Source organism: Protopterus annectens, chromosome 10.part0 (assembly GCF_019279795.1).
Source record: "Protopterus annectens isolate FY-2018-M chromosome 10.part0, PAN1.0, whole genome shotgun sequence".
NCBI lineage: Eukaryota > Metazoa > Chordata > Ceratodontiformes > Protopteridae > Protopterus > Protopterus annectens.
Genome location: NC_056744.1, coordinates 1,831,634,385 through 1,831,661,877, shown reverse-complemented (window position 1 = coordinate 1,831,661,877; position 27,493 = coordinate 1,831,634,385). Strand labels below are relative to the sequence as shown.

General features: G+C 41.9%; 1 protein-coding gene across 3 annotated transcripts in view; it reads left to right on the top strand.

Moving 5' to 3' along the window:
- The first annotated feature begins 16,370 nt into the window (after window positions 1-16,370).
- Window positions 16,371-27,493, top strand: part of DCTPP1 (dCTP pyrophosphatase 1) — a 33,133-nt gene continuing 22,010 nt past the window's right edge. Inside the window, exon 1 of one of the 3 annotated variants that reach the window (XM_044086691.1) lies at window positions 16,371-16,393. The gene's annotated coding sequence lies outside the window, so the exon portion shown is untranslated. Of the gene's footprint in view, window positions 16,394-23,782; window positions 24,062-27,493 lie in introns of those variants that run through there. The other 2 variants (XM_044086690.1, XM_044086689.1) reach the window with 2 other exon arrangements.

Here is a 27,493-nt window from a genome sequence, read left to right as displayed (position 1 = left end):
ACGACCTCCCAAACCCAGGAACCCCACTCGGCCTTTCTGAGAACACTGGAAAATATGAAGGTCTCTCCAAACACCATTATATTGGGCGACTTCAACTACCCAAACATAGACTGGGAGCATTACTCTAGCTCCAACACCCTAGCCCAAAGGTTCCTAGAATTTATAAACTCAAATGCTATGGAACAACTTGTTACCACTCCCACAAGAGGGGAAAACATACTGGACCTGATCATCACCAACATGGGGAGTCTATGCTCCAGACCAGAAGTGTATCCCTCACTGGTAAGATCAGACCATAAACTAATCTCACTGGATATTCACATCCCGACCCCACCCCCTGCCCAGAAAACCACAGTGAAAAACTTCTCTAAAGCAAATTTCACACTCCTCAGAACCGAGGTGGAATCCTTCAAAGCCCCTGGGCCTGTGGAAAATACAGCCCAGACCGCAGAATCCTTTATAAACACATTCTATGAACACCTTCAGGAATGCATGGATCATGCGATCCCAAATAAAACCAAGACCCAATCCTCCAAAGGCAGACGTCCTGTCTGGTGGACCCCAGCCATAAACAAACTATACAATAGAAGGAGGAAGCTACTAAATGATAGAGCAAAATCCCAAAAAGGGAAGGCATCACTGATCAGTATTAGCAAAAACTACGGGCACTCATAAAATTGTCTAAGGCCAGCTTCACGAGAAAAATTGCACAGGATACTAAGGATAATCACAAGGCTTTCTTTAGTTATGTTAGGAACCTGGGTGGTAATTCCCAGATATGCTCAGAATTAGTCCAAAATGACAAAAAATACACTGAACCCACAGACATTGCCAACATCCTAGCTGACAGGTTCAGCACAAACTCCCCCCCCCCCACCAAAAGGGCAAATATCTATCCCAGCAGAGTGCTGCCCCCCTGACATCTCAAATGCTCAGGTAAGGGCCGCCCTCTCCAAAGCAAAAAACACAGCATCAATGGGACCAAATGGTGTCCCAAGCTGCGTCCTACATGAACTCCAAGAAGAGCTAAACCCAAACATAAAACTTCTGTTCAATCTCAGCCTTACTACAGGATATGTGCCCAAAGAGTGGCGTACAGCAACAGTGGTCCCTCTCCATAAAGGTGGTGCCTCAACGGATCCTGGAAACTATCGCCCCATAAGCCTGACTAGCTTGGTCTGCAAAGCTATGGAAAGGATCATCATGGATATGTGGACCTCATAAATAAAGATATTGGGGACCTACAGACACTGGATCCTACCCAGTTCGGCTTTGTTAAGGGCAGATCCTGCCTCTTAAACCTGGTTGATTTCTTTGAAACAGTCACCAAGGCCATTGACGAGGGGAAGGTGTTCCACACAGCCTACCTGGACCTCGCAAAAGCCTTCGATACAATACCCCACTCGGGCATTATAGATAAGCTCACCAGCTTAAATATAAACCCCTATGTCACTAGATGGATTGCAAACTGGCTCAAGGACAGAACCCACATGGTTAGAATTGCTGGAGCCATGTCAGACTCCAAACCAGTTACGAGTGGTGTCCCACAAGGCTCAGTCCTGGGACCTCTCTTGTTCGGTATATATTTCTCGGAGGTACAGGCCAACATGGAAGGACAGTGGCTGACCAAGTTTGCAGATGACTGCAAACTGGGCGCCATAATCGACTCTCCAGCTGACACAAGCATCCTCCAAAAGGGCCTTATAGAAACAGACAACTGGTGCCAGATCCATGGCCTCAAGCTAAATGCCAAAAAGTGTATAGTCATCCCCTTTGGCAAAAACAAAGTGCCCACAAATTACCACATAGGTGGTAATCCATTAAGTACAGAAGAAGTAATTAGGGACCTGGGGACCCAAGTTGATAGCAATCTCTCATTTGACAACCACATGGCCAAAGTGGTTAGAAAAACATTTTATATAGCCCACCTAATCATGAAGGGATTCACATCTAGATCATGGGAGGTTATCGTGCCTCTTTACTCATCCCTCATCAGGCCCATAATTGAGTACAATGCCCCTTTTGGGATGTACCTTACCAGACACCTGCAGCAACTGGAAAGACCCCAAAAGTACCTCACCAAGAGGATCAAAGGGCTCAAACAGATGCCATATGCTGCCCGGTTAAAGAAACTCCAGCTCTACTCAGTGGCATACCGCTTGTTCAGACGCGATCTGTGCCTGATGTATAAAGCCATGTCCAAATAGGAATTAATGGACATGCTGCACCTCAGAAAATCCAAATCCCATCGAGCTACGCGCTCGAGAGACTTGAACCTCAGCACTGAAATAAATAGGACATGCTAGAGGGACAGATTCATAACCCAGAGGCTCCCTTCGCTCTGGAATAAAATCCCAGTCCAGGTTAGGCAGAGTCCCTCATTGACTCTCTTCAAGAGGAATCTTGATGAGTGGATGGGCGATCGTAGGTTTACCCCGGGTATCACTTCTGTGTCACTGTTAGACAGAGGCACAGTATACTAACCTCGAAAAAGGGCATAGCAAAATTAATTTAAAATGGGTGGCGAAAGCCAAACACATTCTGGCTAGGCTTATAAATGCCCTAGGGCAGATAGCCTAGTATGAACCTATGAACCTATGAACCTATTTAGTGAATTCAATCCTCACAGATTTGCCACAAAAATCCAGAAAACCACACATTTTATGAGGTTCAGACCAAAAATATCAGGATATAATCTGGACATTCTACAAAAATCTGGACAGTTGAAAGGTATGGCCACATTGAATACAACAACTGAAATGAGCTGTCCCCTTTGACCTGTTTGTAGTCCATCACCAGTATGAACAGTAGTGAGCTCAGAGTTGAACCCTGATGAACACCCGCTCCCACTGGGAACCTCTCTGAGACTGAACACTGTTTGTACTTGAGTCATTGGGTCCTTGTACATAGCCTTCAGTAATTCTACCAATGCTACTGGGACTTTGAACCACCGCAGGACTGCCCAAATCAGCTTTCACATGACCTTGTCATATGCTTTTTCCAAGTCTAGGAATGTCCAATTTGGACTCTTTCCTCACCTCTAGCTTCTTCACAACTGCCTGTCTCACTGCAAACATCAGGTCAATCGTGCTGCATCCTGATCTGAATCCAAATTGCTCATCTCCCATCTTGCTTTCTGCTGCTCTGTGTATCTGCTTATCAGTCACTCTGTCCAGAAATGTCATGCAATGTGACAGAAATTTGATATCTCTGTACTAACTACAGTTGTGGATGCCTCCTTTGTTCTTGTAGACTGACAAATGAATACTTGTTCTCCAGTCATCTGGGATACACCTTTCTCTCCACACTGCTATGAGTACCCTCAGGTGACATTTCTCCCCTATCTCACCCACCATCTTTATCATATCTGCTGTGACCTCATCTGAGCCTGCTGCTTTCCCTGACTTCATCTTCCTTAGAGCTCTTCTTACTTCTTCTAGGGTGGGCTCCTCCTCTTCTCTCATTGTAGGCGGTTTCTGGGGCAATGCAGCTTCTGTGGGGTTTTCTTCATTCAGAAGCTGCTGTAAATACACCATCCATCTGCCTTTGATGTCCAGTAGACTGGTGAGCGTGTTGTTGCTGGCATCCCTTATGAAGAGTGTCTTACCATCTTCTTTATCTTTCTGTCTTTGTCTTGCAATCAGATATAATTTCTTTGTGCCACCTACTGAATTACTTTCCAGAAGCTGGTAGAGTGCCTCAGATGCCCTGTTCTTTGCTATTGCAACTCTTTTCTTAGCTTGTTAGCTAACCAGTATTCCCGTCTAGCTTGGTCTGTCTTTTCTATCTTTCACTTTTTCCTGCACTCCTTCTTTCTTTTGATGACTTCTTGGACTTCTGTATTCCACCACCCATTTTCCTTATGTACCTTATTTCCATACCTGACTCACCCACATAACTGTTCTGTAGTCCTTACACATGCTGTTTTGAGGTGCTGCCATTCTTCTTCAGCTCCACCTATTTCCTCCTCTTCTTGGGGTGCTAGAGCCCCAAATAATTCCTTGAACTGTTGTACTTTCTCTCCAGTCAACTTTCATGTCTTCAGCCTGGTCTTGTTGATCTTAGAGTTTTCTCTGACCACTGCTTGCAGCTGATTGTGGCAACTAGAGAACTGGCTTAACAACTCACAACTCATACTAAATCCCAGGAAAACACAACTAATGCTATTCCACTCTACTAAAATGAGCAGCCTTACCGTCTCTATACTCTCCACCAGCAAAACCCAAATCACCCCGGTCACTGAGGCTAAACTCCTAGGAGTTACCATTGACCAGCAACTCAAATTCACAAAGCACATATCAACAGCCATCACTAAAGTCCACAAAAAGCTAGGTTTTCTCTATCGCTGTAAAAATTATCTAACCACCAAATCTCGAATTGCAATAGCCAGGACCCACCTCTTATCTGCTCTACTTTATGCATCCCCAATTCTAACTAATCTTTACAAAACTGACCTTAATAAACTTTCCAGCTGTTACAACAAAATCATTAGATTCGCTTCCAGTGCCAAATCACGATCCCACCACTGCCTTTCCCTACAAGCCTTGCACTGGCTTGAATTTCCAAACCTATTAAGATACCATCAACTCAGCCCAGCTCATCTAATTCTGTATCATCCCAAGAAAAGCCCTGACCTGACTGGCACGCTAAACTTCTACAATTCAAATAGACAACTTTGGTCCTCCAGCAAAGCCTTAATCGAAACCATCACATGCAAAAACAACTCTGGGGAATAACTATTTGCCCATGAAAAAGCAAAAATATGGAACAACCTTCTCCCTCACCTTAGACTACAAACCTCCACACCCTCCTTCAAAAGCCTACTTAAAACATACCTCTTCACCAACCATCAATGCAACTGTAATTGACCTCCTGAAGCCTCGTCCCCCACTATTTCTACACTCCATCTGTCCTGGACAACACAAACAACATAGTCTAAATATACACGTGTGTGTGTGTGTATGTGTGTGTGTGTGTGTGTGTGTGTGTGTGTGTGTGTGTGTGTGTGTGTGTGTGTGTGTGTGTGTGTGTATATATATATATATATATATATATATATATATATATATATATATATATATATATATGTGTGTGTGTGTGTGTGTATGTGTGTGCACATAGTATGTATATGTATGCATGTGTGTGTGTGTGTGTGTGTTTGTGCTTATGTATGTGCTTGTGTGTGTGTGTGTGTGTGTGTGTGTGTGTGTGTGTGTGTGTGTTTGTGTGTGTGCGCATGTTATGTATGCATGTATGTGTGTGTGTGTGTGTGTGTGTGTGTGTGTCTGTATGTGTGTGTATATATATATATATATATATATATATATATATATATATATTTTTTTTTTTTTAATATATATATATATATATATATATATATATATATATATATATATATATTATGTGTGTGTATGTATATATGTGTATATGCTCTTACATGCATATTTGCTTGAATGTATATACGGAATCTTAAACAGTTATATACTCTTATTCAATTGTGAAATATCTTGTAATGCACTACCAGGTTATTATCTACTCTCATTGTATATTTTGTACACTTGTATTTTCAACCAAAAGGGGGAATATCCTCTTATTGTATACTAACAGCTGTAAAGTCTACAATCTGTATGTTACTACTCTGTAATGTCTCTTTTGTAAATTTTTCTTCTCTCTGTAAACTTATGGAGTTTTCCTCCCCAGGACTCTGCTGAAAATGGATACTTGTTGTCCATTCGGACTATCCTGGCAAACAAATGTTAAATAAATAAATAAAAGTATATAAAAACAGAGGTTTATGAAGTGGGCTGAGTGTTTCACTGGGGATGACTTTGCAATCACTGATTCTAACTCAGTGCCCTTTCCTTACTAGGAGAAAGTCTACCTGAGTTGCATGTTGGCCACTCTTGTACGTAATCTTGTGACGTCTCTCTTTTGGAATCATGTGTTATCACTATCAAGCCATTGGCCTCTCCTTCTTTTTCATATTGCTCCACCCATGTGGACCCCAGCAATCCTCATATCCTGTTCTGTCTGTTGCAATATGTACACTCAGGCCATCCATTATCAACACCAGTTCTTGTTGTCCTACTTTATCTAGTAGGTCCTGCACCTGCTGTCTGAATGCACTCTTCTCTTCTCTATCACAACTCTGGTGTGGGCAGAGGCTGAGATTATGAATAATGTCCTATCATTAGGCTGGAGTCTGGTTGCCATGAGTCTGTCACTAACTCTTATGGGATACATACACCCCCTCCCATCATTAGCATGAGTCCCTGGTGTGGCCTCAACCCACTTATCACCAACAAATACCCATGCGCATTTGGTGAGATTATTCAACATGATTGACTCACCTAGAACCATATTTTATGCCACAGAGTGGCTAGCCTTGCCACGGCGCATAGACTGTGATCCATATTCTCCTGTTTTGAAGAAGATGCACACCACAGTAGATGCCCAAAACAGTAGGTCTATACAACTCTTCTCCCTATAAGGAACCATGTAGAGTCTATGTTGCTGCCCACAGCTCAATTCATTGGTAAGTCTGAGATTTTATTTGGAGATGAGAGGAACCCCATAGAGACATACACAGAACACGCAAACTCCAAATAAGCATTGGCCGGAGGTCAGGATCAAACCTTGCTCCTTGTGCATGGGAGGTGAAGACCTGAACCATTATACCAACTGGTCTCTGGGTGGTATATTTAGCAGAGTGGAACTGTGGCTTGTTTTACCTAGGACAAACCAGTTGCTATTCTAAAAAAAAAAAAAAAAAAAAAAAAAGAGTCGCTTTTCATTTCAGTGATATTTACTATAAAATGCAACACAATACACTATATAATTGCACTCTTGTACATTTTACTGGTGCCTTTTCATTTATAGCAATCGATTGCGCTGGAACAATAATTCAATCAACTGCAGACATGAGATCTTAAGTCACACACAAAAGATACAAATTACTAATCTGGTGGCTCTATTCCATCTTGGTTTAAATGAAATTCATTAATTATGTTCCTGATTTAATCATTTGTGTCTTATTGTAGATTTATATACTTAATTTATCGGATTTGAATGAATGCATTTTGTATTTGCTAACAAAATATATTTTATTTACAGTGGCATTTTTGTGTTTGACAGTAAATAATTTTAGCTTTGTTTCTATCATTGGCAGAGGGGGATCACATGATTAACTTAATTTCTATTTAAATATGCCTCTAGTTGTGATTTAATAAATTTGATTGTCAAAACTTCTTGCACCAGACTGCTGGTTATTGCATCCATTATTATTTTTACATACACACAGACAACACATACACACAGACACACACAGACAACACATACACACAGACACACACAGACAACACACAGACAACACATACACACAGACACACACAGACAACACATACACACAGACACACACAGACAACACATACACACAGACACACACAGGCAACACACAGACAACACATACACACAGACAAACACAGACAACACATACACACAGACAACACATACACACAGACACACACAGACAACACATACACACAGACACACACAGACAACACATACACACAGACAACACATACACACAGACACACACAGACAACACATACACACAGACAACACATACATAGAGACACACACAGACAACACATACACACAGACACACACAGACAACACATACATACAGACAACACATACACACAGACACACACAGACAACACATACACACAGACACACACAGACAACACATACACACAGACAACACATACACACAGACACACACAGACAACACATACACACAGACACACACAGACAACACATACACACAGACAACACATACACACAGACACACACAGACAACACATACACATAGACACACACAGACAACACATACACACAGACACACACAGACAACACATACACACAGAGACATACACACGCACACACGCACACATGCACGCAAACACACACATACACACACACACACACACACACACACACACACGCACAAGCACACGCACTCACGCACTCACACACACACACGCACAAGCACACGCACTCACGCACTCACACACACACACGCACACACGCGTGCACACACACACACAGACACACACAAACATATATAAATATATATATATATATATATATATATATATATATATATATATATATATATACACACACACACACATACACCTAGATGTATAAGCATATATAAAGGTATAGATAGTTATACAAACTTTTGCCAGGTGGGTTTTGGTCCAAGCATGGAATATCATCTAGAACATATCAAAGTGCATTTCAGTAACCAGAACAGATCACTGAAACACGGAGCTTCCCCACCCCTGTAGGACCCATGTTAAAGTCCATTTAAAAGTTTTGATGAGTTGTGCTTTAGTGCGGTTTGTTTGATATTGCAAGTGTTGACCAAAACCCATTATACTGTTTATTTAACACATTAACCTATTACGCCGTTTATTTAACACATTAACGCATTACACTGTTTATTTAACACATCAGGCCATTATGCTGTTTATTTACCTGGAATAGAAATGTGATATAATGGAACTTGAACAGAAGGAGGCATGGAAATATTTGGGAATAGCTGAAGAGTGAGCAATACAGCGTGAACCTTATTAGGAATATTTTATAAGAATAAAATTAATACTGAAAACTGCCTTGACATGTAGGAATGAAGTCCAAGCTACAAACAAGGCTATATATCCCTCAGTCTGAATGAGATATGGGCCTCCTTGAAAACGACTGTATGAGTAGGTCTGCAGTCATGGGACTGCATACGCATGTGTTGATCTCATCAGATCAAAACACTGAAACTTCTAAACCATGAAGAAAAGTCTAAGATGACATATTTGCTCAGGTTAGTTGAAGCATTTTAGAAAGGAGTGGGAATGGAAATCAAACCAGAAGTAGACAAAAAAGGTGGCAACAGAAACTGCCAAAAAACAAAATAAAGAATATAAAGAACATGACAGAAAAAAGAAAAAAGAACTGAAAGTCCAGAATTATAGTGGTAAGCACAGAAACTGCTGGAACAAGCACATGCTGCCCAAGATCCAATGTGTGAAAAGTTAATAACAGCAAATCAACACAACAGACTAGATGCACATTGGTTTACAGAGTTTGTAGATAAAATGGGAGATACAGACAAATGCAGGTTCTGTAACAAAGAACTAGAAACAGCTGCCGGCCATTATATACTCATGGCAGAGGGCCTGTAGACTGAAAAGTGCAACAATGTGGAGAGTCTGTTGCACTATGAATTGTTGAAACACTAATGGTCATATTCCAAAATCCTTGCAGTTTTGGAACCTGGCCCTGAATCTGACAAGCATCGGAAATATGAATCACAAAGAATTAGGGAAATGGGCACATTATCCTGACCAAATTTCCCCTAGTTAGAATGTATAAATGCCTCCTCAGGTCTCCTTTGAAAATAGATCAGAGTCCTATTGGGACTAACCCGGTCAACAAAACATAAATAAGTAAAATAAAAGAAAATGTACTTTGAAATACCACAGGCGGTATTGCATAGCGACAGTGCATAATACATATTATTAAATACCCATACTAGAGAGGTGTTTAAAATAACAACAATGCAGCAAAAATGCAGGGGGCACCATTAACAATCGTGAAAATCCCCATTGCAGCAGTATTGCCACGCTGATGTGCCTTGCATTATACAGGCTTACAGCCATGAGTGTATCACAACTATCAACAGAAATTAAGAAGTACTGATCCAATGGTATCATTCAATACTAACAAGGCAAAAAAGCAGAAAGAAGAAAAACAGATACTGTAGCTGAAGAAAAAAGTAGCATTAATCACTGAAATAGCTACACCTAGCAGTTATAGTGTCCTACATACTAAGAGACATAACGTTACAAAATATAGATTAACATCATTCAACTGAATGCATTTATATCAAGTGCCATTCAGTAGAAAAAAAGATTGTTAAAAACCACTCTCTGCAATCTCAAAACAAATACTGCAACTTATATAGACCAACTCTGAAGTTGAACAACTAAGGGGGAAAGTGCAACCAATTGCTAAGAATTTTTCCGGCTACTTTTCTTTTACCAAATGGCATTCGGTTAAAATGTGTTTAGTAGATTGACAAGTGCTCATAAAATACCAGCATATACAAGGAGAAACTAGAATATAGAATAAAGATGCACAGATAGTTACAATAGCAACAGGGCTAATAAAACAAGAATTTTCAGATATACATAAATGTTTTGCAGATGCAGGTAAGTCCGTACAAACTGCACAAAGAGGAAGTTTTGGGTTCCCCATGATTGCTAGAAGAGCCCTCTTCACAAACATCAAGGACTGAAGAAATACTATAAACAACACACTCAAAGAGCAGCAAGACAAAACAATAAAATTAAATATGACAGTCCAGTCCACTCCAAAAAGAATAAATTTAATACGTTCTAGCGCCTCGGCATTCACTGCCTTCAGTGGAATAAATTATCATACTAAATACACCCTATATATATATACAATCAAGTACATCAATAAATCAATCTTTTTGGAGTGGACTGTACTGAAGAAATACTAAACGGGGTCTATTTGTGCTACTATACTAGAAACCCTTATATAAATCTGAGTGCTTCCCACCACACAAGAATGTATTACAATTTTTACAAATTCTTGTGTGGACAGTATTTGCCATTGGTTTTATTGTTTTTTTTTTTTTTTTTAGGTAGGATCTAGGAACCTTGGTACCCACTTTGGATTCATTATGTTAGAAACCCTAAACATTTATAGGAATTAAAAGAAGAGAAAAATACTGAAATATCTAGGAGTTTTCAGAAATAGCACAATAATTTGGGAATAGGGATTACTCTAGCATCCATTTCAGAAATACCTCTCAACCGTCCAGATTTTTGCAGAATGTCCAATTCTTTGCATCCTAATATTGGTCTGTTCCTCATACAATATGTGGTATTCTGGCAAATCATTAAGTATTGCAGTCATTAAATAACACCAGGCATTTGAGTTTCACATGTCATGTCCTTCAGAAAATGCATGCCATTGCAAAACCCGTTATTCTTACAACTTTCTATGCTTATAAGAGTAATATTTAAAATCTGCCCCTGCTTTTTGGTCTTTATCCCCTCATTATTTTTGGTTTTGTCCAAAATTCCTACAGTATGAGGTTGAGAGGTACGATATGAGATCAAACTGAATTAGAACTTAGCGCTACTGTGGTTTGTACTGTGAAAGCTAATTACTGGCCATGGTTTAGTTCTTGGCCCAGGTTTGCATCTTCAGTTTACAAGCTGCCTTATTTTGATCTCAGCCATCAACCAGAACTGGCCAGAGGGATCTTGAGCCTTCAGTCACCCTGAGACTGATTACATTTTTTCTAATGAGGTTGTTCATCCTGGTATGCAAAACAGTACCTAGATCCTAAGAAAGTTCCGATGGTTTATGATCACATCACAAAACAAAAGGACAGAAACACAGAAATCACAGACGAAAGCTGTTTTTCTAATCTAACTTGTCCTTCTCAATGTTTGTAGCCTATGTAATATGAGAGGCTGTGCCCACTTTTACAGAGCTCAGATTTTTTGAAATACATTATGAAAGACTAATCTCTTGTTTGACGAAAAGGTTTACAGTGCCCATAGCTCTCAACTGTCCAAATTTACACAGAATGTCCAGATTTCTGCCACATATTTTCAGTCTGTTCTTCATAGAATTTAATTTTTCTGGTCGATCTTTGATAAATCGGTGAGGACTGAAGTCCAAAACATTGACAGACATTTGAATTTCAGACTTAATATCCTTAAGAAAATTCATGCTGATACAAAACCTGTTATTCTATCAACTTTTTACATTTGTAAGAGCAATGTTTACAAAACGTCTCTATTTTGGGCTTTTTCCCTCCCGTTATTTATGGCTTTGTCCAGATTTCTGCTCTAAGAGGTTGAGAGGTGTGACAGTGCCTGCTTCTAAGGGGCTCATATACATGATAAATAGGACTATTCTCCATTTTTATTCCTGACGAAGACAGACCTTTTCATACAAAAAGGAGGTAGTCACTTAGAGCTACACTAGGTGACTTCAGTTTTTTGAAAAATACGTGCATCCAGAGAAATAGTTTACAGTGGAAACAAGTGACTGTCCACATTTTTACAGAGCTCGTGGACATGCACAAGCAGGAAGGAACCTTCTGCATAACCTTTTTATGTCCAAGAAATAAAAATCCACCAAGTGGTGAACTGCAAACTATACAAAATCTTTAATAAAAATAAGTATCTCAGATCTTCCTTGGTGTAAAGAGTACAGTCATGTGGAGTGGGGTCCTGAGATAACAATTCTCACTGTACTGCAAATCACTGAAATGATGTTAAATGTAGGCCAAGTGGCTAGAACATCTTTACCTGGTTGCTCGGGGTATCCACGGTGAGAGGGAGAATTTCCCTGATCTCAGAGCACGGGGGTCTATGATGTTCCACAGGTCTATGATGTTCCACGGGTCTATGATGTTCCAGTTTAGGGTCTACACTATCAAGCCTCTTCCTGGATTGAGCCCTAGTCTCAGACCACGGTTCTACGATATTCCAGTTTAGGGTCTACACTATCAAGCCTCTTCCTGGATTGAACAGTTAGTGAAGGGTTTTCTTTTCAGTTTCGTCCTCTCTTCAGGTTCCATGTGGTAAAGTCAGTACAAAAGAGGGCTAGATAGTGTTGTGCCTGGCTATATAAAGGGCAGGAAACTGGGAGGGATCAGGTGGAAGGGCAGTTAACCAATCTCCTGAGAGAGGAGATGGTGCTATGGGCCCCTTGGTGGGGTTAGATGATTTAAGAGGTTGATTTAATAAGTGTGGGTGTGGGCTGTCAATCGAAGTAGGATGTCAGTATTTGCCCCCCTCTTCTCACTCCTAACCACAAAAAGAAAGCCCAGGTCCCAAAGAAGTAGAAAACATTTTCACATAACTAAACGTTCCAGTTTAAGTTTATACACATCACAAAGAAAAAGCATTTTCATAGGTTTATAGGAGATTAATAGGCTAATGGCTTAAGAGCTCTTACAAACCTAGCCAATATAACCTGATTTTATGCAAAATATGCCCTCTAGGGGCAAGTAGATGTCATGGGTTTGTGCTTATGCCTTGAGTATCTTAACTGATTGTCCCTGTCCATAAGCGACATAGGCGATACCCCAGGTATGAATTTGTAATTCCCCATTCATTGATCCAAATTGCGTTTTCAAACTCCTGGCAGTTACTGTTTGGATTTGTACACATCTTGAGATCACAAAAAAAAAATAATAAATAAAAAAAAAAACAAAGTGGCTTGTTTCCTGTGTTCCTAGTTTACCAAATAAAACCCACCAAGTTAGATGCAGTGATCTACAGATCTAATATCTTGATTGGCTTTTTCATATTAAGAGCAGCAATTAGAGTTAATTACTGGTTCATGTCCAAATCCTGGGTTAAACATTACAGGTGTTTTAGCTGTATGGTTTATGGTTTAGTTTCTTTAGTGCAAGCACACTTTTAATGGAAATGCTTGAGTTTACACCAGGTTGTGGTGGGCCTGATCTGCCAGTTTAACTCTATTTTTTCAAGGATAACATTTTTGTTTCCTTTGGGTGGACCCATAGTAAGCTTGTCCAGAATGTGGAAGTGGAAACCTCCATGGTCTGGGAAATAACAGCAGTGCTTGGCTAGTTGTTTTTTGAGGCTCTGGAGTCTGATGTCAGACAGGTGGTGTGCCACCCGCATTTTGAACTTGTTCACAATTTTCCCTACATAAAACATTGTGCATGTTATATCACAAAAGCAGTGTTGCAAGTACCAGAACAAGTGCTGTTCATTTTTCTTCTGAGTGCTGGATTAAAGAAGTAGTTCTTATATAGTTGCAGTAACTGCAAAAAATGGGGAGCACAGGGGAAGCTCTTCTGTTGTCCCTCTCTGACCTGAATTTGCACTCTCTCCAGTCCCTAATCTTTCTGGCTCTCTTGAAAACAAAACAAGGATGAGATCTTAGGAGTTCTTCCAGCCTTTATGGTCCGCGATCACTACCAGATTGTCGGTCATAATCCTTCTGATTGTTTTGTAACCAGGTGTAAAAGTGACACCTGCCTGCTTCTTTTTCTTTTTCTCCTGTCCTCCTGTGGATCCTGGTGTTGGTTTCTGTTGAGCCCTATGAGTCTCCCGGGGGGCCTCAAAATGGGGTCCTCTGCCTTGTTTAAAGATCGAATGGGATTGAGGATTAACTTCGGTAATCTATTGTTGTATCCCCTAACCAGGAAGTCTTGGTGTAGGTTGATTACACTTGTAATGAAATTTCAAGTTCCTTGGAGACATCTGTAATTCTCATCCCCTGAGACTTTATAACATTTCTCTTAGCGATCTGGGGATGCACACTTTTACTGTGAAACAGTATATTAACTCTGGTTGGTTTTCCAAACAGGTTACTGGAGAAGCATTTGTTTTCAGTGTCCTTAGATATAGTTAGATCTAAAAAACTGACAGAAAACTTGCTGTGAGGGACCGTGCATCACAAGAAGCTTGTGGAATTACTGATATGGCTGTAAAGGTCATTCAGTGTGGCATCGCGTTAAGGAATATGAGCCCTACAAAGGCAGACACAGTCCTCATATGAAACTTTGTGGGACCATGGGTGAAATTCTTTGCTAGGCTTATAAGGGCCTCTGGGCCAATAGCCTAGTATCATCCTGTGAACCTGTGAACATATACTAATACTAATACTAATACTAACACTAACACTAATACTAATACTAATACTAATACTAACACTAATACTAATACTAATACTAATACTAACACTAACACTAATACTAATACTAATACTAATACTAATACTAATACTAATACTAATACTAATATTAATACTAGTATCATCCTGTGAACCTATAAATATGATACAAAACAGGCTAATAACGTCTGGTGATAGCCTCGTAACAGCAGACATTTTGAATGATCAGACTGTAAACTACTCAACAAGCCACTCTGTTAGACAGACCTGACGAAGTTCAGGTGAAAGGGTTTTATTAAATATAGTTCTACAGCTCATGGTGTCCTGTCATTTTTTTTTTGTTTGTTAGAAATAAAAATATTTAATTAAGAATGAGGGGATTTATGAGTCACTGAAGGTAATGTCGGCAAACGGGTAAAAAAGAAACAAAAGCTGCTCACTGAAACCACCTTCAACAAGCAACTCAACAACTTTTTTTGCAGGGGGGCAAGCTCCCCTGCGCACCCATGTGAGGGGACATCCCCCACACCCCCAGACTTATATTACAAAAACATGTGTCTGGAGCATTTCTCCCTGGGCCTCCGCTAAAAATAGGCTCTGTCCTAGTCTGACTTTCCCAGCCAACAAATGTTAAATAAATAAATAAATAAATAAATCAACAGTGAGGTCACACTACAGTGGAGAAAAAAGCAAGCACTATTGTCAGCAAAAGTAATGTTAGTGAACAGCAATTGCCGTATTTGCATTCGCCGAAATTACGTTTGATGAGATTACATGCTCCCGAATGAGGTTCCACAGGGTGCTGAGCTGGTAAATCCTCACAGGCCTTTCAGGAATATTCACATAAAGGACTAACCTCTAAGCTTTGGGATTTGGTCCTTGTTTTTCCATCTTATCTGGACTAATCCTTTGTATTCTCTTTCAGTGGGAAAACTGGGGAACTTATGGGGCTACAAAATGTTGTACATCTGCTGCAGGTGTCAAACAGCTAGCATCAATGGGGGGGTCTGGCGGCATGCTGACCTATAGTCCTACTCTACTCTGCATCTAAATGGGTTTCCCAGAAAGCAGGTTTAAACATCAGTCAAAGCAATCCTAATCTATTCCTTTAAAACATGTATGTAATTTACAATCTGGAATGTGGAACCCAGAGCAACAGAAAACATGAAGAAGGTGCTGGTGATATTATTTTTCACTTATGTTGATCCCTTCACTGCTTATTTGAGTGCTCTTGCTTTTAAATACATTTGTAGGATTGTCGCTGGTACCCTCTGTACTTTTGTTACATTGTTCTTGTCTCAAACATATCTCTGTTATGTTTATTTAATACTATCTGTTGCACACTGACAGTTGTGTTGCCATGCAATACATCCCGTGCTGTTTCAAAGTGCATTTATATGTCACTTATTTATGTTTTGTTGACCAGGTTAGTTCCAATAGGCCTGTGACCTATTTTCAATGGAGACCTGAAGTGGCATTCATACATACTAACTATGGGAAATTTTGCCAGGGCAATGCAGAAATTCCAGTACTCTGTGGGTGGTGCTGGAAAGGAACTTCCTGTACAGTCATAGGGGACTGAATCTCAAGGAGCAAGGTGTGGTGTGGACCAGATCCATATTGCAAGACAAAGGTGAATGTTTAATAACAGTTAAGGTACAGTGAATGTAGAAGATGAAAAGATTGTTTTTGAATTTGGATGGCTTACAAAAGATACTTCGCAACATTTAATGTCAGCACCTAATTTGCAAATTATCATCTCAGACTCATTGTAAACAGAGGTTATAAAGAGAATTGAAACAAAGAACCAAGATATGAGTAAAAAGCTAAAGATTGGGGATAAACTCTTGGTTAGGTTTGGAAGGGCCCCAGGGCCATTAGCCAAGTAACCTCCTATGATCCTATGAAGATACTGCGGAATACAACTGAGAAGTTGCAGGAGCTGTCTTGAGAAGTGATATGAGGGGAGTTGGCTATGGTTGATGGTGTCACTGAGGCCAGAAATGAATTGGGGATGGTTGATGGTGTCACTGATGTCAGAAGTGAGTTGGAGATGGTTGATGGTGTCAATGAGGCCAGAAGTGAGTTGGAGATGGTTGATGGTGTCACTGATATCAGAAGTAAATTGGAGATGGTGTCACTGACATCAGAAGTGAGTTGGAGATGGTTGATGGTGTCACTGATGCCAGAAGTGAATTGGAGATGGTTGATGGGTCACTGATGTCAGAAGTGAATTGGAGATGGTTGATGGGGTCACTGAGGCCAGAAGTGAATTGGAGATGGTTGATGGTGTCACTGAGGCCAGAAGTGAATTGGAGATGGTTGATGGTGTCACTGAGGCCAGAAGTGAATTGGATATGGTTGATGGTGTTACTGAGGCCAGAAGTGAGTTGGAGATGGTTGATGGTGTCACTGAGGCCAGAAGTGAATTGGAGATGGTTGGTGGTGTTACTGAGCCCAGAAGTGAATTGGAGATGGTTGATGATGTCACTGATGTCAGAAGTGAATTGGAGATGGTTGATGATGTCACTGATGTCAAAAGTGAATTGGAGATGGGTGATGGTGTCACTGAGGCCAAAAGTGAATTGGAGATGGTTGATGGTGCCACTGATGTCAGAAGTGAATTGGAGATGGTTGATGGTATCACTGATGTCAGAAAGGAATTGGAGATGGTTGATGATGTCACTGAGGCCAGAAGTGAGTTGGAGATGGTTGATGGTGTCTATGAGGCCAGAAGTGAATTGGAAATGGTTGATGGTGTCACTGATGCCAGAAGAGAGTTGGAGATAGTTGATGATGATGGTTGATTGTGTCACTGAGGCCAGAAGTGAATTGGAGATGGTTGGTGGTGTCACTGAGGCCAGAAGTGAATTGGAGATGGTTGGTGGTGTTACTGAGCCCAGAAGTGAATTGGAGATGGTTGATGGTGTCACTGAGGCCAGAAGTAAATTGGAGATGGTTGATGGTGTCACTGATGTCAGAAGTGAATTGGAGATGGTTGATGGTATCACTGATGTCAGAAAGGAATTGGAGATGGTTGATGATGTCACTGAGGCCAGAAGTGAGTTGGAGATGGTTGATGGTGTCTATGAGGCCAGAAGTGAATTGGAAACGGTTGATGGTGTCACTGATGCCAGAAGAGAGTTGGAGATAGTTGATGATGATGGTTGATTGTGTCACTGAGGCCAGAAGTGAATTGGAGATGGTTGGTGGTGTCACTGAGGCCAGAAGTGAATTGGAGATGGTTGGTGGTGTCACTGAGGCCAGAAGTGAGTTGGAGATGGTTGATGGTGTCACTGAGGCCAGATGTGAATTGGAGATGGTTGATGGTGTCACTGAGGCCAGAAGTGAATTGGAAATGGTTGATGGTGTCACCGAGGCCAGAAGTGAGTTGGAGATGGTTGATGGTGTCACTGAGGCCAGAAGTGAATTGGAGATGGTTGATGGTGTCACCGAGGCCAGAAGTGAGTTGGAGATGGTTGATGGTGTCACTGAGGCCAGAAGTGAGTTGGAGATTGTTGATGGTGTCACTGATGTCAGAAGTGAATACCTCAAAGGGAAAAAGGTGATACAAACGTATTTTGCTGTTGTGGCCACTAAATGAGGAGAGATTGTTATGCTATGAGAAAGGAAAATGTTACCCATTTTTATTATACTGGGTTGCAGGATTTTTCACAAGATGTGAAATATTTATGTGAGAAATTCACTGTGCCACTGTAATTTTGAGTTCTGCAAATAAGTGTTAATGTATGTCCCAAGATGATCAGTGTAGAGATCTCCTTTGAGGTTGTTGCAGATATCAGCTTTGCTTACAACAGCTAAATACTATGCAGACTCCATGAAAAGACTTTCCTTTTTTAAGAGTTAGTATCTAATAAAAGAAAAACTGTTACAGATTTTTTGGGGTCATTTTTGGCCTCATGCCTGCTGACCATCAAGTCACACCTGTGATCAGACATACCCTGTCTGAGGAGATCATTCAGTCATCCACGGGAGGGGGGAGGTCATGAGCACTTACATTGCGGCAAGTGCTTCTAAGCATCCCCCCAAGTCTATGCACATATACATGTATCCTAACATGTGCCATCAGGTGCTACTGTTATTGGCTTGGAGCAGCCATGCCCACATGCTTCTATCACAGGCTTCCTGATGGAAGGGTCTATCATTGGAGGTGTCACAAGCCAGGTAGGGACCACCACCCCCCCAGGATGGACACGCCCAGCCTCCCTATTATGCCACTAGTTAATGTGGGTCTTTATCCCTGTATGCTTCTAGTCCAGGCTTGCTTTCCCTTTTTTCTAATAGTGAAACATTACTGAAAGTGACATCAGAAATGCATTTGAAACTGTGAAAAATAACACTATGGTAGGAAAATTATGGATAAAATGCAGTTGTGGACCGCAGGCCTGGAAGCTTTTAGCTGATTTGCATACCCTTGAAACTCAAGTAATTTGAATAGCACGACTGACTGTTATTAGTGGATGGGGAGGGGCTCTCAGCATTTTGAATCATAGTGCTGTTTTTAGGGATGTAGCTAAGCATACTCAAATGTGCCCAAATGCATACATTTTTAGCACGTCTAAGAAACTTTATGGTTCAAACAGCAAAGAATATTTACAATCGTCTAGGCCACTTCTGTAACTATTGTTATACAAAATATGTCTTAGATAACAGAAGTGCACTTTTAAGAATGACTTTTATGGCTGCAAGTGGCAACAGGTATCAAGGTTAACATTCTTTGCTGGAGGAAACGGCGTCAGGTTTCAAAACCAAATATAATTGTTTATTGTTACGATGCAAGCCTTTAAAATCACAAGGAGTCAGAAGGAAGGCATTATTTTTTATTTATTTATTTGGCATTTGTTGACCAGGAAAGTCCAACTGGATCAGGAACCCATTTTCAGTTGAGGCCTGGGGAGTAAAGCTCCACAAACTAGTACAGTTAACAACATATAAAACATTTGAGAAAAGCATTGGTACTTTGGCCATTTGATTTACATTAGAGAAATACATAGTAAATATTTTTGACTTAAAAATAGAAAGTAAAACATTTCATTAACATTTTCATTTGAGAAATACAAGTAAAAGATTTGACAAGTGTAGGTAGAATGGTCAATTCATTTATATACAGCTGAATAGTTTGCAGTGCTACAAGATGCTACCCCAAAACAAAACACGTGCAACACATAGCTCACAAAGCCAGTGTGCCGAACAGTCACAGCCCTTAAGGCTAAACAACACACCTGATACACTTGTAATAGGTGACTCTATCATCAGGCACACTGACATCCCAGTCACCAGGCTGAACAAGGAGAAGGTCACGGTGAGCTGCCTGTCGGGCGCTAGGATCCGCCACATAACACAAGCACTCAGGTCACTCCAAGGCAAGTACAAATATGACTCAGTCATTGTCCATGCTGGTGTGAATGACCTGAGACGTACCTCCCTGGACTACATGAAAAGAGACATAGAGGAGCTCTCTGAGCATTTGGCCCAGGCTGGTATGACTCTGACCTTGAGTAGCATCTTACCCTCACCAAGAAGGATGCCACAATATGAAGACAAGATGATCAATTTCAACAATTGGCTTAAGTATTGGTGTCATTCAAAAGGGATCCAATGCCTGTCAGCCTGGGATGACATGCTCGACAAGCCACGATGCTTCGCTAGGGACGGCTTGCACCTGTCACCCCTGGGCTTTCGGATATTGGCAAAGGCTCTTGCTACCCCCATAGTGCCTTTTTTAGGCAAGGCTCAAAAGACAAACCCACCTCCATAGGTATCACAAGGGATAAGACACTAAGAGTAATGCTACTCAACGCCAGAAGTCTAAACCTCAAGATGCATGCACTCGAAACTCTCCTTAGCATGGAGAACATCGATATCTGTGCAGTAACAGAAACCTGGTTCAAGGCTACCGAGAGCACCCCAGCACTACCAGGTTATACCTCATACCATGCTTTTCGGCCCCAAAACTTGGACTGAACCAGAAAAGGAGGGGGAGTATCAATATTCGTCAAAGATACCCACACCTCCAGGTTGGTGGCACAGCACGAAGCATCAGAGACTATCCATGTGCAACTAACAGTGGGTAAAACTGCCTTTCAGTTTATAGCCTGCTACAGACCACCCTCCCAAACCCAGGAACCCCACTCGGCCTTCCTGAGAACACTGGAAAATATGAAGGTCTCTCCAAACACCATTATATTAGACGACTTCAACTACCCAAACATAGACTTGGAGCATTACTCTAGCTCCAACACCCTAGCTCAAAGGTTCCTAGAATTTATAAACTCAAATGCTATGGAACAACTTGTTACCACTCCCACAAGAGGGGAAAACATACTGGACCTGATCATCACCAACATGGGGACTCTATGCTCCAGACCAGAAGTGTATCCCTCACTGGTAAGATCAGACCATAAACTAATCTCACTGGATATTCACATCCCGACCCCACTCCCTGCCCAGAAAATCACAGTGAAAAACTTCTCTAAAGCAAATTTCACACTCCTCAAAACCGAGGTGGAATCCTTCAAAGCCCCGGGCCTGTGGAAAATACGGTCCAGACCGCAGAATCCTTTATAAACGCATTCTATGAACACCTTCAGGAATGCATGGATCATGCAATCCCAAATAAAACCAAGACCCAATCCTCCAAAGGCAGACATCCTGTCTGGTGGACCCCAGCCATAAACAAACTATACAATAGAAGGAGGAAGCTACTACATGATAGAACAAAATCACAAAAAGGGAAGGCATCTCTGATCAGTGTTAGCAAACAACTACGGGCACTCATAAAATCGTCTAAGGCCGGCTTTGAGAGAAAAATTGCACAGGACACTAAGGATAATCACAAGGCTTTCTTTAGTTATGTTAGGAACCTGGGTGGGAATTCCCAGATATGCTCAGAATTAGTCCAAAATGACAAAAAATACACCGAACCCACAGACATTGCCAACATCCTAGCTGATAGGTTCAGTGCAAACTTCTCCCCCCCCAAAGGGCAAATATCTATCCCAGCAGAGTGCTGCCCCCCTGACATCTCAGATGCTCAGGTAACAGCCGCCCTCTCCAAAGCAAAAAACACAGCATCAATGGGACCAGACAGTGTCCCGGGCTGCGTCCTACATGAACTCCAAGAAGAGCTAAGCCCAAACATAAAACTACTGTTCAATCTCAACCTTACAACAGGATATGTACCCAAAGAGTGGCGTACAGCAACAGTGGTCCCTCTCCACAAAGGTGGTGCCTCAACGGATCCTGGAAACTATCGCCCCATAAGCCTGACTAGCTTGGTCTGCAAAGCTATGGAAAGGATCATCATGGACCTCATAAAAAAGATATTGGGGACCTACAGACACTGGATCCTACCCAGTTCAGCTTTGTTAAGGGCAGATCCTGCCTCTTAAACCTGGTCGATTTCTTTGAAACAGTCACCAAGGCCATTGATGAGGGGAAGGTGGTCCACACAGCCTACCTGGACCTCGCAAAAGCCTTCGATACAATACCCCACTCGGGCATTATAGATAAGCTCACCAGCTTAAATATAAACCCCTATGTCACTAGATGGGTTGCAAACTGGCTCAAGGACAGAACCCACATGGTTAGAATTGCTGGAACCATGTCAGACTCCAAACCAGTTACAAGTGGCGTCCCACAAGGCTCAGTCCTGGGACCTCTGCTGTTCGGTATATATTTCTCGGAGGTACAGGCCAACACGGAAGGACTGTGGCTGACCAAGTTCGCAGATGACTGCAAACTGGGCACTATAATCGACTCTCCAGCTGACACAAGTATCCTCCAAAAGGGCCTCATAGAAACAGACAACTGGTGCCAGAGCCATGGCCTCAAGCTAAACGCCAAAAAGTGTATAGTCATCCCCTTTGGCAAAAACAAAGTGCCCACAAATTACCACATAGGTGGTAAACCATTAAGTATGGAGGAAGTTATTAGGGACCTGGGGACCCAAGTTGATAGCCGTCTCTCATTTGACAACCACGTGGCCAAAGTGGTTAGAAAAAACATTTTATATAGCCCACCTAATCATGAAGGGATTCACATCTAGATCAGGGGAGGTCATCGTGCCTCTTTACTCATCCCTCATCAGGCCCATAATTGAGTACAATGCCCCTTTTGGGATGTACCTTACCAGACACCTGCAGCAACTGGAAAGACCCCAAAAGTACCTCACCAAGAGGATCAAAGGGCTCAAACAGATGTCATATGCTGCCCAGTTAAAGAAACTCCAGCTCTACTCAGTGGCATACCGCCTGTTCAGAGGCGATCTGTGCCTGACGTATAAAGCCATGTCCAACCCGGAATTAATGGACATGCTGCACCTCAGAAAATGCAAATCCCATCGAGCTATGCGCTTGAGAGACTTGAACCTCAGCACTGAAATAAATAGGACATGCTGGAGGGACAGATTCATAACCCAGAGGCTCCCTTCACTCTGGAATAAAATCCCAGTCCAGGTTAGGCAGAGTCCCTCATTGACTCTCTTCAAGAGGAATCTTGATGAGTGGATGGGAGATTGTAGGTTTACCCCGGGTATCACTTCTGTGTCACTGTTAGACAGAGGCACAGTATACTAACCTCGAAAAAGGGCATAGCAAAATTAATTTAAAATGGGTGGCGAAAGCCAAACACACTCTGGCTAGGCTTATAAATGCCCTAGGGCAGATAGCCTAGTATGAACCTATAAGATAGCTTGAATGGCATAAATGCACTTAGGTTTCAGTGCCTCACTATAAGTGCTCACATATCAGACGCAGAAGTTAGGGTTGATGAGGGATAATTCACTTTTAATGAGCTTAGTACGTTTATTTAATAAAGAATGTACATGTGTGACTTCAGGACAGCAAAGGTAAACATACATGGCGAAATGAATTGCAAAATATACAACCAGAAGCACGTTACTCCTAATGCTAAACGCGCCTGCGTCCTTCCAATCGGCGCGAAGCCTTCACGTGGACTTCAGGTCGCCATGGCGTTCATTGGCTGCCATTCCTTGCCCCGCCCCTTCTGGGGGCGCGCCTTAGTAAATGTTACTTTGTAGCGCGTTTTGTGAGTTGCTGCTCTGTTAGTGTTTGATAAACGGTTTGTTGTATGTTGACCTGTTTAGTAGGTCAATCTATACGTTCCAGGTTATTTTGTATTATAGTTGATGTGTCCGGACAATTTATTGTGGTTTAAGGTCACTGTCATCATCCGGGTTTGAATTGTTGACCTTTACGGTGGACGGTAGCCCGGATCCTCAGGAGCTCCCAGGTAATGCTTGCTGGTGTGCATTAATCAGGTAATGCACTGGGTCTTACTGGGTATAACTGTGGGGTGCTCGGGCTGTGGTGATTGTATTTGCATTGGGTTGCTTTGGGGGTGGTATCTCTCCAAGATGAGCGCAATCGTTAGCCTTTCTTGATGCCTTATCAATCCCTTATTGAAAGAGATCAAAACTGTAATAGCTACAGGTATCTATCGTGTCTCAATTGCCCCTGATTTTGCTGAAAGGTTTCTTATGGTCTTCCTAAAATTGGTGACTTGTGGAGCAATGACGCTGGATTATACTTCATAAATTATGAAATCGTTAGTAGGGTCTTGCTAAAGAAAGTGAATGTTAATGCATATTTTTTATTTGGCAGGTTAGTATTTTAAGTGTCCCTGATTATTTGTGGCATTGTTCCTGATTTGGGAGATAACTGTTTGAGAGCTATGCTACCTATGGTTTGGGTTATTGTGACCAGGGCTGTTGCTATTATTTTGGGGGACTCCTGGACACCTCTAGTCTAAAGTTTCCTCCTATTATTGCCTCTAGCCCTAAGCAGCCTTTTAGACCATGTTGCAGAGTTTTAGAAGTAGTATGTTCAGACTGTAGTTACAGCAGCATTGCTCCAAGGCATTGTATGAGTATGTGTCACATGTTTGCCAGTCTCACAGAGGGACGTTCGCAATGACTGGCATTTAGTTGCAAAAATGATGCTCTGTGCATGGTACTGACTTACTGTTTCACCTTCCATACCTGCACACACAGATTCACCCCCATCTAACCGTGAATGGCCCCTTAATCCCCCCACATCATGCACATTGTGATATTCTCAGATTCTGCCGTACTTTTCAGCATTTTTAAAAAGATGCGACTTTCTATATGCCCTGATAAGCCCTTTAAAGTTTTTTTTTCCTTTTAGCACAACCTCTTTTCATCACTGATGGGTTGAAGAGAAATTGTTTGCTGCTGTAGCTTTCTGGCATCCTTTCAACTCCACTTACTTGGTCAAGACAGCATGTAATAACCATTTAGGAAATAACTCGAGCCAGGGCCCCAAGAAAGATTTGTTGTGCCCAAGTCTTAATGTTAAAAGCTGATTAAAATAGCAGCTCCCAGTAAACAAACAGGACAATTGTTTGTGAGAATATGCAAATGCTATTTGGAAATACTGCCTGCCTCACCCCGCCACCAAAAAAATATAGCCATTGCCTCTGCATTCCTCCTGTGTTAAATTAGGATAAACACGGAGGTTGAAATGGCCCCAGTCATTTATTTCAGGGTATTACTGTCATACACGTACATAGCTGCCTCCAAGCTCTTCATCCCTACCCTGTGTGATTCTGGGGAAAATGAAAAAAAATATCGTTACAGTAATGTATCTGGATTGTCACTGTTGAAATTATACCCTGACCCCATGTGCAAAAATGGGAAAGGGGTTGTGGATGTATGGATTCCACTTTGTTGCTCGTAGACGGCACACTGTCCCATGTACAAGCTATACTAACCCTCTGTGTACACTTTTCAAGGTCCATGAGAAAAGTCAAGAAACTGTGACCACACAGTCAACACAAGCTGTAACTGCCACTTGTGCACACCTGTGTTGTATAGGTTCATAGGTGTGTACTAGGCTAATGGCCCTGGAGCCTTTACAAGCCTAGCCCATAAGATTACTCTGGCATCGTGCCACCTGACCTTGGTTCCCAGTGCCTCTGTCGAGTAGAACCACTGGAGTGATCCCTGGGGTGAATTTTCTATTTCAACAGAAATCTTGATGAGTGGATTGGAAGAGGGCCAGTGAGGTGCTCTGTTTGATGTGTATGGGAAGTGTATTCCAAAGCATGGGCAGTCTCTGGGTTATGAACTTGTCACTCCAGCACGTTCTGTTGATTGTGGTAATGAGGTTGAGGTCTCTGGAGCGTGTGTGGTGCAGAGGGATTGGATTTCTTTAGATGTAGCATTTATAACAGAGCTGGGTCAGACCTGGCTTGTCAAGTCAAGCAGAGATTGCCTCTTAAGTAGGCGATATGAGACAGAGAATAGTTGGGAGTTTGAGTGTTTCCATATAGGACAAGTGTTTAAGGCTTAGGATCCTCTTTGTGAGGTACTTTTGTGGCCTCTCCAGTTGTTGCAGGTGTCTGCTGAGGTACATGCCAAATGGGGCATTGTACTCTATGATTGGCCTAATGAGGGAAGAGTAGAGGGAGACAATGACCTCTTTCTTCCTGGATGCAAAACCCTTAGTAATGAGATGTGCCACATGGACCACGCTGGCAATGTGGTGGTCAAAAGAGAGGTTGCTGTCAACCTGTGTTCCCGGATATTTTTTAACTCCTTCTGTGTTCAGTGGACTACCATCGCTGTGGTAATTCATGGGACCCGTGTTTTTCCCAAAGAGGATGACTACACATTTTTTGGCATTGAGCTTAAGCTCATGGTTCTGACACCAGTCATTGGTCACAGTGAGGCCTTTCTGTAGGATGTCAACATCACTTAGGCAGTTCATAATAGCTCCCAACTTGCAATTGTTTGCGAACTTTGTCAGTCAGTCCCTTCGTGTTGGCCTGGACTTCAAAGAAGTAGATGCCAAACAGGAGAGGACCCAGGACCGAACCCTGTGGGACTCCACTTGTGACTGATTGGCAGTCTGACTTTGAGTCAGCTACTTTCACACACTGTGGGTTCTATCTGTGAGCCAGTTTGCGACCCACTTTAGTGATACAGGGATTGATACCTAGTGAGCTTTTCCTATGATTCCTGAGTGGGGATGGTATCAAAGGCCTTGGCCAGATCAAAGTAGGCTGTATGAACCACCTTGCCTTCATCCACAGCTCTGGTGACCGACTCAAAGAAGTCGACCAAGTTGAGCAGGCATGATCTGTCCTTCACAAAACCAAGCTGTGTGGGATCCAGAGTTTGGAGATTCCCTATATTTTTATTTATTAGGTCCATGATGATACGTTCCATAGCTTTCCATATCAGACTCGTCGGACTAAGGGGACGATAGTTCCCAGGGTTTATAGTCACTCCTCCTTTGTGGGGAAGGATGACTGTAGCAGTGCGCCGTTCAGTAGGGACAAAGCCTGAGGTGAGGCTGTGATTGAACAAGGCACACAGGTGAGGTACTAGTTCACGGTGTAGTTCATGTAGAACACAGCCATGGATATTGTCAGGTCCCATAGAAGCTGAATTCTTGGCCTTGGACGGTGCTGTTTTAACCTGTACAGCAGTAATACTGGGTGCCTGGCCATCTACTGGTATTGTGATTGGTCCTTGGGGGGGGGGGGGTAAAGTTGGCGCTGAATCTGTTAGCCAGTATATTGGCAATATAAGCTTGGTATAGGAGGTTCCATTGTGCAGTAACTCAGAGCAAATATTGCTGTGGAGATTCTTTACATAATTGTAGAAGGTTTTGTGGTTGTCTTTACTATCTGCTGCAGTTCTGTTTTCATAGCTAGCTTTAGAGAA